This window comes from Lissotriton helveticus, chromosome 12 (assembly GCF_964261635.1).
Source record: "Lissotriton helveticus chromosome 12, aLisHel1.1, whole genome shotgun sequence".
Classification (NCBI taxonomy): Eukaryota; Metazoa; Chordata; class Amphibia; order Caudata; family Salamandridae; genus Lissotriton; species Lissotriton helveticus.
Window position 1 is genome coordinate 688,011,165 of NC_136073.1, and position 20,074 is coordinate 688,031,238.

Sequence of the window (20,074 nt, forward strand, 5' to 3'; positions counted from 1 at the left end):
CTTAACTCAAAATAATACTTCTCCATGATGGTGCTAATTTGTGGCAGATAATGATGATCTAATTGCAGTATACACATTTTATATTCATTTAGCAACTTCTGATCAGCAGCGCTTAACTCAGGCAAATTTTCTAGTACCTCTTGCCCCTCACTACCTAGACAGTAGAGTGCAGTATTAAAGAATGTTTGCATTCTGCACTTAAATTTGTGTTGCATACCCTAGCATAATTCACAAAAATATTCTTCCATTTTTGCCATTTAACTGTTGATTCTCTAGGGCAACTTGAAAAGAATGGAGTTGGCATAACATTCTGCATATCCATTTATTATTGATATAGGTTGATATCACACAAATATGTTATTGTCTAGAAACAGAATTGAGAATTGCAGTTATCCAGCCTCTATTACTAAGAACTGCTTCACAAAGTAATACTAGCCGCAGAAGACACTAATTGTGTCACGCAGACCTAGAGTTGTGCTAGTCACCATCCGTGATCGGCACTTAGTCCAAAAGGTGTGTCAATTATCCAAGTTGGAAATGATCAGCATCAATCAAGACAATAGTTTGCATGATGTGCTAATTATCATCTGTAAACATAAATAAGCAAAGAGTACAGCTTTTTACAAGTTAGTCACATTGCTGCTGGCACAGTGTGCTAATCACCAAGAAGCGAAAATGGTTGGCACCCTGAGAAAATAGCTCTGTCTGCTAATATGGTGTTGTCTCACAACAGGGTCTCAATAGGAGAAATTGTAACCATTCACAGCACCACTCCACTATATATCATCTCACAAAAGATAACCAAATGGTATAAAACCTCATGTGTGTAGAATAATGTATATTGTGAAAAAAGCATTTGCTTTTTAAAGACGAGAACCTTCACTCACCACGCGGGTGACATGCTTCATCATTGGATTCCCTCTTGCACACAGTGACCGCAAGGTTCACTGTGTGGGCTACAACTCTCCCTCAAGAGAGGAGCGTGAGGTGTTTTCTTCTCCAATGTGATATGTGAGTGAGGGGCAGAGTGCAAAAAATTATAACATAATTAAAAATGTTAAAAAACAGCACGTTCTAACTATTTTGCACGCTGCCATATTAACGGAATATTTGAGAGGGAACGTAGCCCCCCCAGGACTGATAGTGTAGAATGCACCAAGACTCTTTCTAGATAATAAGAACTTTGTAACCGATTGGTCAAAGATAGCATGGCGTTGTACTAGGGATTGGCTAGTCTTGATTATTAACACAGCCAAAGAGACGGCTGATCTCCTAGCCATTGAGATACAGACCCTGGAAAGTCAGTTGAAATCAGGTATCCAGATAACCATCTACAAAAAGAAATTGGAAGAAATCTCTAGGAATCTCAGTGAGATCAAGGATGACCTGGTTAAATATAAGATCAATAAACTTAAGAAGGATCTGGATAGATTCACTCTAGAGAGAGTCTATCTGTATATCTCTGATGATTATCAAGCTGCCACAAATAAGAAAAAAAACAAGAAAGGTTCAAGAGGATGGCGCAAAGACACAGATGAATGGACATCGAACTCTGATGACTGGAGCGACTCAAGTGAGTCAGAACCGGAAAATGCAACCTCTCAGTATGTTAGGAGAGGAAGAGGAAGAGGGAGGGGGAATATGTATATACATCCTCAACAGCCAGCATGGTGGCCCCCGCAACCATGGCCATATCCCTCACATCCATTCAATCCATCTCCTTTTGGAGCACCCACTTATCCTCCTTTTTTTGGACAGGTCAGAGGGAGGAGAGGATGCCGGAGAGGCAACAATATAGGACAAGGGACGAACGGGAGACAACAACAACAAGTGAGTTGGGATCCTGCTATAGAACAGAGAGTGACGCGGAGCATGACAGCGTCTACAAGCGACCAGAATGTCTAGTGGTAAATCTCAGCTCCAAAACCCTGACTGACTTGGAACAGAAGGTTCTGTCGAAGGGACTAGGCTTTGTTCCTACCAAGTTAGGAGATGATTTCATGATCCACAAAGAGTTAGCCGATTTTTTTAGAAAAGTTAGACTAAATCTTTTCTTTTCTAATTTTGAAAATGACACTATTAATTTGACATCCAATACAGGTCTAAGGAACAAATCAACGTTTCTGCCTTCACTACAGCAAGTTCCTTCAGAAGTTAATGCCTTTGAAAAAGCAGTGCTTAAGGAATACGAGTCGAGTGTGCATCCTCCCAAGGATACATTCTGCAATATTTCCAATGCAGAACGGAAATGCAAAGAAGTCCTGGGTAATGATAAGAACATCACGATTAAGCCTGTGGATAAAGGCGGAGCTACCATCATTATGGATACCACTGATTACCGTAGTGAATGCTTAAGACAATTGAACGACCCCAAGTTTTATACACTTATCCTGCGGGATCCCACATCAAGGTTACAAATACAGATCTGGTCCTTGGTGTAGGAGGGTAAATTGTCGAACTGGATCACTAACAGTGAAGCAGATTTTCTTATTCAGAAACATCCTAAAATTCCAGCATTTTATACCCTCCCCAAAATACATAAAGTACAAAGACCACTACCAGGGAAGCCAATAGTGTCTGGTATTGGTTCAGTTTTTGAGCCATTGTCAAGATTTGTGGATCATTTCCTTCGACCGATAGTAGCTGAAAGGCCGTCCTACTTACAGGACTCTAAAAGTGTTCTCTCTCTCCTTGATACAGTACCCTTTGTCCTACAACAGATATGATGGTGACATACGATGTTGAAGCGCTATATACAAATATTCCGCAAGATGACACCTTGGCGATTATAGCACAGCTACTTGAAAGCCATCCCCGCGATGATCAGACTCCTAACACTTTTGTGATGCAGTGCGCCACTTTGGCACTTAAAGAACATTTTTTCACCTATGAGGGAGACATGTATTGGCAAACAACCGGTACATCGATGGGAAGTACATGTGCTCCCAGTATGGCCAATATATACATGTATGGCTTTGAAACTAAGGTCATCTTTGATTCCAGTAATCCCTTTGTACAACGCCTTAATTTGTGGAGACGATATATTGATGACATCCTGGTCATCTGGGAAGGTGACCAGGGGTCTTTAGATCTGTTTTCTCAATGGCTGAATGGCAAGGATCCACTGGCGTAACAAAAAGTGAGGGGGCCTCCCTGCACGGTACTTAGGGGGGCCCCCTCCGGGCTCAATCAGGAGCTCTCCTGGCCAGAGTTCAGTGCCGAGGAGGCACCTTGAAGCTAGGCCCCCCCCGCACTGCGCGGGCTGCGGGGGCCTGTGTTACGCCCCTGCAAGGATCCCAATTTGAGATTTACAGGAGAATCCACTAGAAGCACGATATCGTACCTTGACCTCAGATTATATCCCAAAGAAGGCAAAATCCATACTGAATTATATCAGAAACCCATGGCCAGGAACTCATTATTGAGTTACCACAGTTTTCATCCCCGAGCCTTGTTGAATAATCTACCAATAGGACAGTTTTTAAGGCTACGGAGAAACTGTAGTGAAATGGCTAGGTATAAGATACATCCGAGAAATCTGAGTCAAGAACTTCTGGTTAGGAATTATTCAGCCAAATTGGTACGTGGAGCAGAGAAGAGAGCTCGAAATAACCATAGGGAGGCTCTGCTAGAAACTTATGAAAAACCTAAGAACAACAGGATGGTTTGTGTTACAACCTTTAGCAATTTGACAGATAATATCAAAAGGGCTGTTAACAAAGCTTGGCATATTCTGAATACAGGTGCATTGACATTGGAAAGACCTCTCTTGCATTTAAACGAAGTAATAATCTGCGAGACTTACTAGTGCACACATGACCTAGATGCACAGAACAGGAGAATAGACAAGGCATGTTGTGGGGGTCTACACCTGTAGTAGGTCATTACCAGTGTGGAACGTGCTCTGTATGCCCCTTCACCATGAATGTTACACAATTGGACTTAAGTTTGAACACACCATGGACACTTAATTCGCATACCAACTGTAACACAAGTGGTGTTATTTATATGATTAAGTGTCCATGTCAATTGGTCTATATTGGCATGACAACCCGTAAAGTGAGACAGAGGATGGTGGAACATCATAGAGCGTTTCGCTGTAAAAAACAACAACACACGCATGAAACGCCATTTTGTAGAGAAATCCCATATAGAAGATGATTTCACATGGGTGGTCTTAAACAAACCAAGATACGACATTAATATGGGACCTCTAGATAAAGTCCTTTTTCGCAGGGAACAAAGATGGGTTTTTCGTATGAAGAGCCATATTTCAGGTTTAAATGAAGAAATTCCATGGAATGCATTATAGTCAGGTGGCATTTCAAACCATGCCTATTAGCAAGTTGTGCGGTCCACCAATCACATTATTAATAGACTTCCATATGGCTGGCGTGCATTTTAGTACTAAACTGCTACTTTGCAAATTGAATGGAGTGGTTATTCCTGCAATGCAATAGCCTCTAGACCTAAGATATGAGACACTGTCCTGTCAATACCGCATAATAAGGAAGACGGAGTAATACAACACTGTGTCAGGATGCGTACTCTTTAATTATGGCTACGTCTATAATTTTTAGTGTACATTAGATGGATATTTGAGAAGCGGCGGACGCCTTTTTTGACCTCACCTGTCATTTGTCGAGTGTCATGTTAACATGTTTGATGTGAAAACAATTATTGAGAGGTGAGGTTTGTAAATGCAGACTATAAGTCCCAGAAGCCAGCGTTCTGGTCAAATTGTGATCGCATGGTTGTATTTTGGCAAGCCATGACGATAAGCTTTTTCTATTGTGAAGCGCACTATCATTGGTGCGTTGATAATCGTAGGCTGTTCGGCTTTCCCCTGACGTGCCCTATGCGTCTATGAACCGGAAGTGGTCTTTGTTATTTCCGGGGCATAAGACGCTGGTTCCGCGACGCGGGCTACCGGCGAAGGTTTGTTTCCCTTCGGCCTTTGTTCGCACACGCGGTAGCAGTGATGGTGTCTCAGGTGAGCGGCGCCCTATGACAGCTGTTAGGACGGCAGTGTGGGTTAGGTTGCAGATGAATGATAACTTCTGACGTTTGATGACGTTGTTTCGTGTCCATTTTCCGTGTGTGAATAAGTGGTGAGAAAGGTTGATTTAGACCCGCACGAATATTTACAAAACTAAGAGCGGTTAAGCGTAAGATGGCACACATATTGTGGGCATTGATTAGAGGACAAATAGGGTATGTAATCAAGCATGTTATGCTTAACAAACTTAGGAAGATTAGGTGATATGTATGACATGAGACTATGGGCACAGATTTAATTCAGCGACTGGTCGTTTTGCCCTAGTCCTATTAGACATTTGCGTATAACATTTATATATGCTTACAAATCTATTTCTGGTGTTTGTAAAGATTTTATTTTCCCTGTAGGTACCCGCACTTAGACAAAGGACCTATGTAAGGTAGATGCAGAATTTGTTATGCTTATAGGTGAGATATTTGGCTCTACAGGTGCGTTTTCACAAAGATGGTGGGTTGGCACTTGACACGTACACTGGGGGCACACTCACTGTTGTTATGTGTGTATAGAATTACTATTGTATTAATGAAGATATGCTTTTGTTCTTACAAAGACCAGAACAGATGGAAGCTGGTCCACATAGAGTTCACATAAGTATGTTTTTTATTTATCACTAAGTATAGCAGAGTGACATGACAGTGGTCCTGATGAATGCCGCAAATTATATACCTGGCAGAAACATGTTGACCTAGTCAGATAGGATACATCTATATTCCTATCGTTTCACTGGCTTTTTACTCCATCCATTAGGGATACTGATTAAAGATAATTTTCCCTAGTTGAGATGATTTTAATTCACTTTATGTTATCATTTTTTGCACTCTGCCCCTCACTCACATATCACATTGGAGAAGAAAAGACCTCACGCTCCTCTCTTGAGGGAGAGTTGTAGCCCACACAGTGAACCTTGCGGTCACTGTGTGCAAGAGGGAACCCAATGATGAAGCATGTCACCCGCGTGGTGAGTGAGGATTCTTGTCTTTAAAAAGCAAATGCTTTTTTCACAATATACATTATTCTACACACATGAGGTTTTATACCATTCGGTTATCTTTTGTGAGATGATGCTAATATGGTGTGCCAATAACTGAGGAGTAAAGACGATCAGCACTCACAAAAGGTAGCATCACTGAGATAGCCCTGAAATCAGTGATTGTGAATGTGAAAACTCCCAAACATTTAAGATGCCCGCCGTGCGTCGTCATTCATATCATCAGGTTGATTTGGTAAGGCGATTGGTTGTGTGAGGAATGTCGGATGGAAGCCCAAACAGGCCCTTTCCAGTGGGAGATAGATCTTGTTTCCTAGCACCCTCTCCTCTTTCTATGGTCGATGGAGCTTTCAACCATGTAATGGGCGATCTGAAACGCAGTTGCGCTTCAGTTGGCGCCAGACTTCGTACACCAGACACCAGACTTCTCAGACCCTTGAAAACTCTCCAGCCAGTCTTCACTGCCTCTCATTCAAGCAGTAGCACACAGCGGTGGGCAGGTTTCTCTAGGATCCAGATGTTGAGGTGAATGCCATGACTTGATCTCGTACTCGTCACCACAATATGTGGTGTTAACAACATGTATATAAACAGCATAGCCCCAAAATACATGCTTCAAGTAGCAGTTTGTTTCACCTCATCCATTCAACAGGTCAAATGACTGCTCTAGAATGTCCCCAGTGTATTTCTATCCCTTGTAAAACCCGTACATACAAAGATTAATTGACAGAACCCAATGATGTCATCCCACACTGGCTGCTTTCTTTGGAAACTGCACCAATATCCCTGGGGCTCTGTCAATTATGGTGGGGCAGTCCCCATCCCTGGGGATTCACAATGCTGATGAGGAAGCAATTTTGATACACACACTCCCTCCCCCAGCCTTTGACACGTGATTCAGAGTCCCTGGGCACTGGGATCCATCGGCGCAAGGCTGGGCCCAGCATGTGGCAGCTCCACTCTTCGATCGCGGTGCTTCGTGGCTTGGTCGAGCCTCCCATGGTGACTGTGCCCTGAGGAGGTGGGTGCTGAGAGCCGGCACATAAGTAGGAGGTGAGCGGAGTACATATGGATATCTAGTAATATAAAGCACAGATTGAAATACCCATGTGTATTCTTCTCCATAATGTAGTCGTAGGCTGTCCACAAGTATGGATATTTCATCAGCCTTTTCTGATTTGCTATAGCATGCATGCCAACATTTTAGGACAGGGAAGTGGGAGATTTTGAAACAGAAATCAGAAGAAAGTAATTACCCCATTGACTTTCATTTAAGAAGATACATTTTCCAGACAAAAGACAGCTAAAAATTTGCTTGAAAAATTGGGATCCTTCTGCCTGAATTGGGACTATTTGCATGTATGCGATAGGCATATGGAAGATGTGGTTTGGTTGCCATAAGAGTCCCTCAGAGACAGTGCTGAGTGGGGCCTGACAGCCTGTGTTGAGATCCTGGTTTCTTCGGCGGGCAGGGACCGCAATCTTCCATTCTCTGGCCCTGCCTGACCGGCTCGATGTGTCTAGGCCCTTGGTGGAGTTAACGCTTGCTGGAGCTGACTGCATTGGGTGTTCCTGGTGAGTTCTTCGTCCCGCCGGAGGTGGTATGGTTTACCACACCCCTCTCATTTGTGGCTAACAGTACCCACGTTAATGTCGTCCTTTGAAATTGGTTGTGTTTTTGGAAAGGCCTCTCAGACATTGTGGGGCTGCTTGAGGGCCCTATATGCCCCATAAGAAGAAACCAGGTGAGGAGAGCTTACGTGCCTACCTGCATAGAGTTGTGTGTGACGTTGGTGGCGAGACAACTCTGGAGGCACATTGGTTGCCTCCAGACCAAGCCAGACCAGAACATAGAGCTTATGAAGAAAGACCTCATGGACAGCCTCAGCAGTTGTACATTTGAGAGACAATCTGCTCTAGGACTTAGATAAAAGTCTAGCTGATCTTCACTTGGACTTGCAATTCAAAATACAGGAACTGCTCATGGATATGAATTCAGTGGGCCAACGTATCCTGGATAAGGAGGGGCGCTTTGATTCCCTTTGGGAGCAGCAAGCATCCAAATTCTCTGCGACTTCTGAACTAGACAAGTAACTTAGATCTGCAGAGGACAAATTCAAGGACTTGGAAAATCGCTCTCAACAGGAGAACTTACCTATACATGGCCTGAGTGAAGAAATCTTGGAGCCCAATCGGCAAGCTTTTGTTAGAGCCCTGTTTTCTAATCTGTTGGAAGACAACCATGGGATGAGTCTGGATAGAATTCATTGGGTGGGCCCTCAGCTCTCAGGTTAGATGCAAAAACCTAGTGATATCTTGGTTAAATTTCATTACTTTTCTGAAAAGAAGTAAGTCTTAAAGAAAGCTAGGTAGACTGGTGATGCCTCTTTTCAGAATTTCAGAAGCTAGATATAGTAGGATGTCTCCCAAGCCACCCAAAAGCACAGAGCAGAGCTCCGGGAGATTACACAGAAGCTGCTTTGTTATGGAGTCAGGTAGCGCTAGACATATCCCTTTGGCCTTACATTTTAACTGAGGGATAAGCGACATCATGTAAAAGAGAAATCTCAGGTTTGTAGGCTGCTAAGCATGCCTGAGGGTATTGCAGTCCTTCAACGACAGTGAAATGTTAATGATGTCTTTTACAGAAAGTGGAATGGTGCCAGGTGGAGCCACCCAAAGGGCTGGGCATCTCCAAGGTGGGGTTCAGGGGATCAAGAACACTGCTGTACTGGGGTTCCATGAGGTGTCTTTTGAGGTCCTAGCTCGGATTGATACACAGGTCTGTGTGCCCGCTGAGGCCACTTGGCACAGGTCATGGGGGGGGGGGGGTGGAAGCTTGGGACTTTAACTGATGCTGACTGGGTGGCCTGCACTTAGACTAAACAGCGCGTGGTAGCAATTCTGATCAAGCGTAATTCCCCATTCATAGTCTCGGAGACCAGATAGTTAGGGGGTTAAATATTTTATATTAATTGTGACACTTTATGGACGTTTGATCACTTTGGCTATGATGTATGCCCCAAATGCCTCCCAAGGTACACGTTTCCCTTGACTCTAGCAGGGGTGGCAGAGGGTCCCATTGTTCTTACTGGGAACTTTAATACTGCATGGGGGCCTCAGATGGATATGGGGGCAGGTTGGCTGGGAGTGACTGGTGCTTTTTCTAGACGACTGAAAAATCCCTTGGTTGATATTGGCGTTTGGGGTGTTTGGCAAGAGGTGTTTCCACAGCAAAATAAATATACATATTACTCGCATGTCCATAAGACCCATTCTTGGATTGACTACATCCTGGTGGCCCCCCTTTTGCCAGAGGTTCATGGCGTGCTGATAGGGGAAGTAGGGGTCTCTGATCATGTGCCAGTGTCTGTGCGCTTGGTGTTGGGGTCAGGCCTCACCCACGTAGTTGGCGCCTCCACCCCTCACTGCTTAGAGATCCGGTGATCTACAAAGATATCAGCCAGCATATTGAAGAGTATTTCACCCTGAGTGAGAGCTCTGAGGTGCTTACAGGGGTGGTTTGGGATGCCTTTAAGGCAGTAATCAGAGGCTATTTGATAGCAGCTGCAGCAGATTTTCAGCGTCTCTACAAAACTAGAGGTCCAACAGCTTGAAAAGGAGATACAAGAGTTAGATCGGGCAAGGGAGGTACACCCCATGTTACAGAATACATGTAAACTAATTGTATCAATAGAACAACTTTGCTTGCATTATACCAGTAGAGGCGAGCATGCCCTCTTAATTTAAAAAAAGAGGTCTTATGACACTGGAAACATGATTGGGAGATCGGGACGCAGTTAGCGACATTGCTGCATGGCAGACAGGAAAATGATTATATAAAATATATAGTTTCTCCCAATGGCAGTGTCCTCTCTGACAATGCAGCACAGCTTGCCGAATTTCACAGTTTTTTTCTGACTTATACTCTTGGGAGGTAGGCCCGCTTTCCAACAAAAGGCACGTCTAGGGAACATAAAGCTGTTCCAAACAAAGGGGAGCCCTGGACAGACTCATGCAGCAGGGGGAAGTTAAAGTAGCTTAAAGGCCCTGAAAAATATTAAAGCCCCTGGTCCTGATAGGCAGAAAACCCACATTTATAACCTATTCTTGAGCAAGCTAATCCCTAAACTAACAGATCTGTTTACCTTTTGCGCTGAGGTGGGCTATACGACGCCAACGATGTGAGAGGCAATACTTTCTGTTCTTCCCAAACAGGGCAAGGACATGCAGAACTGTGCCTCTTATGCCTTATTGAGCTCTTGAATAATGACGCAAAATTGTATAGGGAGATTTTGGCTACTCACCTTAATGAGGTTCTCCCATCCCTGATACAACTGCACCAGAGTGGTTTTGTACAAGGGCGAGAAACTCACGATGATATAAGGGTGATCATTCACCTAATTGAAAAGACTTCACTTAAGGCGATTCTGCTGTCATTAGACACAGAAAAAGTATTTGACTGAGTGGATTAGTCATACCTGCACCTTGTGCTTCGGTGAATGGGTATCCGCCCACATTTTTTAAACATGGTCTTTTCAAACTATGCTACCCCTATGGCCAAGGTGGCCCTCAAAACTGAGGTTTCTCATAATTTTCTCATATAAGGAGGCACTAGCCAGGGCTGGGTTCCCATAATTGTCACCTATATAGGGGCGACTGTTTTCCCCTTTTATTTGCCCTTGGAGTGCAGATTACTAGAACATTGGTGAAGTTGTTCCACACTAATTATCCCTTTCTACTGTCCTCAATGTATAGAGAATTAGATTCATGGGGCTGCTTGATTATCTCTTGGATGAGAAGGATAAATGTATTCAAAATTAATGTGCTTCCATGTTTGCTTTATTTGTTTCAGGCTCTCCAAATTTGGCTCAATAAACGATACTAGAGGCAAATACACACCATTTACCAAAGTTTGTGTGGAGGTGGAAGTTGCCCAGGGTCTCCCAGAGGCTCCTGATGCAGGATAAAAGCAATGGGGTTGGCCATGCCTGATACTTCCTTGTATTATACTGCCTCACAGTCGAGAGTTGTGGTGGATTAGTCTGTGGCTATTTACAAAAGAATAAGAGGTGCATGGACCATGCCATTGCTCAGAGGGCATTGTGGGATTTAGTGTGATTGGATAGAAGGTTCAGGCCTCCTAATACATATCTTAGTGTACTGGTAGCCACAACACTTCGAGTGTGGGATGACTATGTAGCAGCCTGTGGATTAGTAACATACTCCTAACCATATACCTCTATTCACTATAACCGCGGTTTCACACCTTCTCTAGAGGGCACTGACTTCCTGGTGGTGGCTGGGAGGGGGTAACAGAATGTTGGCTGATATGTTTGAGGCCTATGCACATAAGTTGTTTCTCAAATGTAAGACTGATTTCGGTCTCTGAGCTGGGGCAACTACAATATGAGCAACTTAGACACTGCTTTACTAACCTGGGGTTCAGGGGGGCGCAATGCAGAGTAAAACTGCACTTGTAGCTCTATTCCCTAACCTAGTGGCCTCCACGGGGACCACTGCCAAGTTGTACCAACTCTTGCTTGCCTGGGAGATTCACCTGAGTTGACGCCATAACTAATACTGGGAACGGGGCCAGGATATTCAGATATAACAAAATCACTGGTAGCAATTGGACAGGGATATCCATTTGTCATCTAAATCTGTGACGTGGAGAGACATTCATTATAAAGTTTGATTTGGCTGACAATATACCCCGTCCCGTTTGCACAGAATGCTTCCAAATGCCAATCCCCACTCCTGCAGGGGGTTTTACAGCCAGGGGCAATGCTATGAGTATTTGGTCTGTGTCTTCTAGTCAGCCCCTTTTGGGAATGGTTGGAAGCCTTGCTGAAAGAGATTCTTGGATACTCCATGCCTTTTGCGGTCCTGTTGCTTTGTTTTACCGCCCTACATTAGAACCAATGTCTAAAAATGAATACCACATTGTCTTACAGTGCTTGGGAGCAGCTAAGCTAACAATAGTTTTGCACTGGAAAAGATTAGCACATAGGCTTTGAACAATGCTGCCCAAGGAATAGCTGATTAGCAATATGAGTGGTGCTCCACTGAGCTTTGCAACTAAATGGAGGCCCTTGTATGCGGTTATGTGTCAGGGGCCTCCTGAATACTATACTTCCTCCTCGATGACGAGCATTGAACTTGTTTGACTAACTGCTCGGGGGAGTCTCGTCTGCTTGGAGGAACTATAGAAATATGTCACTTATGTGGTGGGTTGGGAGGGCAGATACATTGTATGGACAAATTCCTTATATTGAAAGGGTAGACGGTTGATGTAGCTGTTTCCTTGGGTGGAGGAGTATTGGGAGTTGAGGGGTTTTGTTAGTTTGTTTGATTGTATCACAGTATTTTCTTTTCCGAATTGTGTGCCCCTTTGTGCTCTATGTCGCTGGTTGGTAATGCCTTGAAGTCGTATACTGAAACTTCATTTGTATTCTAGTGTGACATACCTGTTGCTGTGTTATTTGCCAGGCACGGTATAACGTTTTGGTAAACACAACATTTCTAATAAAAAGATTTACACAAAAAAACTTTGTAATTCAATGAGGATCTATTTTGGGCTTTCTGGGGATTGGGGTCATATGTTCAGAGAACTGAGCAGCTAAATTACAAGAGTGTATTTCGCAACTGCTTCATATTAACACAATTATAACTCAAGAATTATTCAAAGTTCAATTGGGTATGTTACCTGCTGTGTTCATGGTGCCACGAGCCAGGTTATAAATAGACCTACTAGTTGTGTCCTTTGCTTCTGGCGTCCCAGCGCTCTGAGCTTTAATAATCAAATTTCTGGGACCTTGCCATATCAAGACAATCTTCAAAGATGGTTAGTCTTGCAGAAACATCTTTGAATGGTTGGTTGGCAGTATACAAAACTAATAAATGCCTGGCTTACCCTGCTTCTGGAGTCTGGGTCTTGTGGTCATTCTTGAGTCCAGTCCATGGGCCACAGGGCTTTATTTAAAGCATCCCACGGAACATGGTCATTATACCCTCAATGGATAAGACTATATGACCTGAGATCGGGCCACACTAATGGCTTCCATACTGGTACCAAGAATGAAGTCTGCCAATGGGAGAGCAATGTCCTTCTTATTTTACAGTTTCTCCAGAATAAGTACTTTTTAGCCAAAGTAGTTTACCATTGAGTCTCTCCAGAAGGGGGACACTGAAATAGGGCATCGTCGAAGGAGCCATATGCTCTTTGACTTCGATATAGCCTCTTAGCTTCTGGTCCCCTGGAAAGCTCATAATTCACTCCAGGGATCTCCCATTAGTTGCACAGGGCCTTCAGTTTCCCCTGTTTGACATTATTACATCATATGGAGAATGTTAAGAGTTTGTTCCCAAAGGTGTTCTGTCCAATGACAGGGACTTCAGCCCAGCAACTACAGGAGTTAGGATCCACTGTTTGTAAAGTTTCCTACCTAAATTTGTTTCTTAAAGGCTCACTTTCTGTCTCACAGCTGTCTCCTTGTTCCATCTACAACAACAATTGTTTAATCTTCTTTCTGTATTAAGACCAGTTCCCCTGATGCAGCCCCACTGTACCCTTTGAATGTCCGAGAAGGTATCCGGTTATTCTTGATCAGTTTTGTGGGGATTTGATACTGCAACTACTTGTTTGCGTACATTGAGGGTCTAAGGAAGACATAGGAAATTTCTGGAACCGTAACAGTTGCATCAGAATGGTTACTTCAGTAATTTATTCTCTGTCAAAAATACATTTATCACCTGTGACAGAAGGTAGTTCAACCAGGGACATGCCAGCTTCCTTCGCAGAGGCTGGAGGAGCATCACTTTCTAATGATTGGAGGATGGTTACTTGAGCAGCTAATAGATAGGCTTGTTTTCTCTATGCAAATACATTCCAGTGGGAATCTGGCTTTAGATCTGTGTCTGCTATTTGCATGTATTTTGCCTCTCAGTTTGTATTACATTATAGAGTAATTTCATATTGTTGGGTGTAGTAGCAGTATATTTGTGGTACCAAGGTCAGGAGTCAAAGTGAGCAGGAACTTACAGTAACCGTATTCTGCTACCTTTAATATGGGTTGTTTTATTATTCCAACTATTTTTACTTTTGTATTTCATAGGTTTGTCACCAGAAACGGCATGCATGCACTGCTAGCAAAATCTTTTGTAAATATAAAAAAAGCGTAAAACGGCATAGAGCCCGCCCATTACTTACCATTGGTTGGCTTGACATCACTCTTGTTTCCTTGCTTCTTATTGATCAGTGCCTCCTGATTCCTCTTGGAGCTTCAGTCTTGTCTCTGCCTTGTTGCATGGCCCAAGTACAGCTTCCTATCTGCAGGTAGTATCCTTCCGCTTCTCCAGGTATTTTTTTTTTTTTACTTTTGGTCATGCACTCCATAAGAGTGCATGTGTTTGCTCTGTACCCCTCCCAACCCCTATCAGTTTCTCCCACCCCTCTCATTACTTTTTTGCTTGCCCCGTCCCTCCCATGACCTTTTCACTTGCTCGCCCACTCCTGCAACCTTTTTGCTTGCCCCGTTCCTTCCACCCCTTCCCGCAACCTTTTAGCTTGCCCCTTTCCTCCCATCACCCATTGATTACCCGATCCCTCTCCCCTGCTCCCGCAACCCTTTTTGTCTGCACCATCCCTCCCACACCTTCATTCAACCTTTTTGTTTGCCCCACCCTTCACACCCACCAGCATCCTTTTTCCCCACTCACTCCTCCCTCATAAAAAAAGCGCTATGACTCAGTCAGTGATGACCGTGTCACAGTGCTTTTTTAATACATTTTAGCTATGCTGCACAGCAGTGACGGCACTGCTGTGCAAATGGCTGAAAGAATAGAAAATAATAATGCTATGACACAGTCAACCTTGGCCGTGTCATAAAGCATTTTTTTCATTTTTTTTTCATGAGGCTTAGGGAAATATTTACAAGCCCCTTTGCATCGCTCTTGTACCATGCAACATGGTGCAAGAGTGACAAAACTTCAGAATTAGTTTCTGAAGCCACTCAAGCCCACCTTGCATGCCCATGAGGGGCTTCATAAATCTCGAATAATGCAATGCTGTGCAAATCACTGTGTAGCATTACACTGCACCAGGGAGGCATTTCCATGGCCTTTGCGTGTGCGAGACCTTTGGCCCAAACCTTCTGTTACTCCCAGAATGACAATCCTTTTAGTAGCATGAGAGGCGGGAGTGGGGGGGACTATCACGTTTTAACTCATCAGTACAGTACAACCAATATGGCAGCACAGGATTGTTAATTAAAGTTTAGAAATAAGTAAACCAGTCTCAGCATAATCATATAGAAATACAGAAATGTCAAATAAGTCCAAACCTCCTGAAGAGATGCACCCTATACAGTACAAAGCAAAAAATGAACTCTAAATTGATGATGCACGCGATCAGGAAAAAGAATTGCCCATTAAATGTCATCAGGCGATTATCTTTAGGAAGCATGAGCAATCTATCTTTCCCTACACTATCCTAATGTGTCAACCCTAAGCTAAGGAACATCCGATAAGGGTAAGTCTTAGGAAGAAAGCAGTCAGCCTTGAGAGTCTTCAGTAGAAGTACTTCAACAATGGATCTCAGTAGCATAAAGCCACTGAAACAGAAGCATAGGTCTGTTCTATGTGAAACCTTAGATGGAGTCCCTCCCTCACTAAGTACAGCACATAATATAAAGTACAGTTAAATTCACACTCCCACATAACTTGTTCGGTAATTTTCCATAGCCCTGACACAACTGGATACTTTCACCACCTTTCCCAAATCGATAAGTTGTAATCTTCTCTCGTCCTTCGTCATTCCTCCCCTCTCCCATGAGAACTACTCTTCTCGCTTGTTACTGTGATTCTCTTGGCCAACTCCTTCTTCTCATGCCTTGCTATCTATTAACACACTACTCCTTTATTGTAGGCGAGGAGGCTTATCCACACCTGCGATGGAAACAAAATGAGATGAAGCATTCTGAACCGAAGACTAAACACAGACAAAACATGAAGTTACAACGCGAGCTTGCACTGAAACAGAAAACATTAGGCTAAAATGAAATGACACATGAAGCTAGGCTAAAATACATATTAGGCCTCAATTTAACTGTCAACTTTGGCTACTGCACTAAGTTACAAATAAGTACCCATTTTTACAAAAATACAAAGCAAACAAATTGCAGTTTATCATATGCAGGAATATAATGCACCAAATTATGATTAATTCTGTTTATACGTATGGATGTCAAATACTAGTTGCAGACATCCTAGCTAATAATCTCACAATAAAGCATTTCGTAATAATTGTTCCAGTCACATCAAAATATGTAAGGGTTACATAACTTTTTGTTGTGCGATACTTTAAATATGCAACATCCTTCTCCCATTAGCATGATTATTTACTCTGAATATTTCTGAGTGCTCACTAAATATAATTATAACTAGGGCTCCTATTTTTATAGTATTTATTTTTTTGACATTTCCGTCTGTATCTATCCATATTTATTTTTTGCTAATTATATCTGTATTTATCCATATTTATTTTGAGTTTTGTGGGAAAATGAAGCTGAAATTAGTATATTTCCACATTTATTTAACCAGTAAATATGCACTCATGCTTGAATGCATACCATGTTTCAATGCTGTGAACACCTGCAAAAGATAAATCAATGCACTTAGAAGGAAGTATGCAAATTTCAGTATCAACCTTGTGCATATCTACTTCTGTTACAGCCTCTTTACTAAAATTCCTTTATTTTTTTAGCCCCCTAACCTATTAATCCACAGTCATGGCAAACAGTGTTTAAAATTACTCAAAAGCAACCCGATTTCCGTTTTTATCCACATTTAAAAATAAATACAGACAAGAAAATAAATGTTTTCTGTATGTATTTATCTGTAAAAATCAGTAAAAACGGAAAACAGGGAGCCTTAATTATAACACACTCCTAAATTATCTCAGATGGGATGAAGATTGCAACATTCATGGATTTTGACGCATTTCCAGTATGCATAGAAAGAGAAAAAAGCCTCAGAGGTTTGTTTTTGTGGTGCAAGGGTGCCTGCATTGGTGCTAGGCAGCCGAATGGGCGCCAGCACAGGAGAAAAGGCAGGCACTTTATTGACTTAAATATGGCACATTCCCCCTCTTTCCCTGTCACGCAGTGTATTTCCGCAAGGTGACTTACTGGTTGCACTGGACTGCGTGACTTGGCCATAAATATGCTCTTAGTGTCTTAGAATGAGAAACTTGTGACTAATTCTAAGAAGCTGATGTGTCTTGAGTTTGATAGTGCATGCGAATTGTGAGATTTTCCTCAAATGAACGCAGTTTGAAACATCTGAGTTAAACTGCGCTGCCATATGAGACTTTCACCCAATGGGCACTTCTGTATGCCACCTTGGGGGAAGGGCACGCATGCAAGTGCAATCATAGATAGTTAATAGGGGTGGAAGATGGAAGCAGGAGACCAAGCATGCTCGAACGGCATCCTTATAAAAATGCACACATCATGGTTTAAAAACGGCTTCAGGGTGATTTAGAGCTTTACACACTCCCAATAAATGTTGTCTTGGCTAAATAGCTGGCCCTCCTAACTCTGAGTCGGGTTTGGCAGTTTCTGTGGTGTTTCACCTGGCATCAACTGCACTAGATTTGAAAGAAGGCCCCCCTACATACAGATTTTACTTGCTAGATGTAGGGAAAATAACACTATAAGGGAGAAAAAAAAACTAGGCAAGTGTACACGATAGAATGCATATACGGGCAACACAACAATTATATTCAACAAATCAATGTGCAATTAGCTTCCTAATAAGCTTTAATTAATTATGGTTCTGCACTCTGTTTCACTTCTATTATGAACAGGAAGCTTTTTCATCCGATCCTTACTGTGACAGTGGCATAATCCATCGTGGCTATTTACGAAACAGTGATAGGTAACTTGGCCACTTCTACCTCACCATTGTGATTGTGAACTTTGAGCCAGTACGGGATACCAACTGCCCTGCACTATTACTATCGATTTATGTAAATGTAAATGTAAATGTTTGTATTTTATATAGCGCACTTCTACCCGGAGGCCTCGTAGCGCTGTATTCATACCGCTGCGGAACCCATCCTGGCTTTCCTGTGAAATGTCCACTCCTGGGCACCCCCAAGGTGAAGCCAGGCATCCACAGCGCTGCTGGGGCCGTTGTGGAGATTAAGCAAGCTATTGCCCAGAGTCACAGAGTGGGACCCATGATTAGACTAGGCACCGAGGCGAGAATTATCAGGTCCGGGGAAATTGAGCCCAAGACCCGCCGAGGCAGGAATCGAACCCTGGTCCCGGGCCAGACCTCTGCATCAGGGTCTGCCGCTCTAACCATTGAGCCACACTTCTCCACTACAGTGTACACTCCATGTACAGTGTATGAACAAGGAACCAATTTATCAGCTCTAAATCCTAAGACCGAGAGCACCACAAAGTCTTCATTCACCCCATTCTGTTTAGTTTCCTTGAATATTCACGTCTTTTTTCTTCGGTGCAAGGAAAATCTCTGGGGACCATCCTGAAAAAGCATGCTACTCCTTATTCCACACCATACCCGAGCACGCCGGACCCACTAGCAGTGGGCAACACTACAATTCCCAGCAGCCCCGGGTCCGGCGCAGTGGCAGCGATGTCACCAACGCGCCCGGAGGCGCATTAAGAGAAGGGAGCGCAGAACGCGCTCGGGGGCACATAGCAGGTCAACACTACCGCGCCGTGAGGGGAACGGCTGACTTACCTGCTCACTCTTCACCCGCCGTGAGGGCAACGGCACTTCCTCCTTCCCCCTGCTTCGCGCCGTGATGGAAACGGCTGCAGGGTTGCAGGGCGAGCACGCCGGACCCACTAGCAGTGGGCAACACTACAATTCCCAGCAGCCCCTGGTCCGGCGCAGCGGCAGCGACGTCACCAATGCGCTCGGAGGCGCATTAAGAGAAGGGAGCGCCAAACGCGCTCGGGGGCACATAGCAGGTCAACACTACCGCGCCGTGAGGGGAACGGCTGACTTACCTGCTCACTCTTCACCCGCCGTGAGGGCAACGGCACTTCCTCCTTCCCCCTGCTTCGCGCCGTGATGGAAACGGCTGCAGGGTTGCAGGGCGAGCACGCCGGACCCACTAGCAGTGGGCAACACTACAATTCCCAGCAGCCCCTGGTCCGGCGCAGCGGCAGCGACGTCACCAATGCGCTCGGAGGCGCATTAAGAGAAGGGAACGCCTCCCGCCCCGTGGGACGCGCGCGGGCAGCGCCGGGAGAAGCCCGGGACAAGGGCGGGCCGTCTGTGGCCGTCCGGGGCGGTCGAGGCAGGGCAGGGCCCCCGCTCTAACTCCTCATATACCAGACATGCTGTTGGCCTGATCCAACCCATGGAACTTGCACCACAAAAGAGGGCTGAGGGTGTTCTCTCTTAAGATCTGGACTAAGGTTATTATTTCTCTTTTTTCTTTTTTTATATTGAGCCCCCGGAAACCACTGCCAGTTCTATTCTGTTTGTTACTACAGCCTATACAACTAAGAGGTATGGGAAAACGCAAATCCATGGAGGGGGGGGGGGGGGGGGTTGGTAATCCCCCGAAGCACCGAAAGAGAAAGAAAACTAAGAAAGGGTCTAGTCATGGCGCTGTAAATTGTGTCATCGATCGAATTGATAATCTTGTGGAAGATTGCAGGGAGATTCTTGTGGCTGATCTAGGCCACACTAATGTTGAGGTCTCAGGAGATGAGAGTGGAGCTCAATCAAGACCAGTAAATGATGCTAGTGATCCCCCATTAATACCTGCCATGTTTCGGACAAAAAGAAGAGTTAAAGATGGAAGCATTATTGAAAGCAATAGCTGGCCAACTACAACGGGTGAGGCTCATTGTCACGTGGGTCATGACGTGCCCCCTAAAATTCTGACTGAGAAATGTTTATCTCCCTCTGTTCCTTTGATATCCTCTGGTAACAGACATGCAGTTTTGGCTGATATTCATGATGTGTCCCCCATTAGA

At 44.0% G+C, this 20,074-nt stretch overlaps 1 protein-coding gene across 4 annotated transcripts in view; it reads left to right on the forward strand.

Annotated features, from left to right (window-relative positions):
• The window catches only part of IL34 (interleukin 34), a 920,960-nt gene that overhangs the window by 394,217 nt on the left and 506,669 nt on the right, over positions 1-20,074 (forward strand). The gene's annotated exons all lie outside the window — the stretch shown is intronic.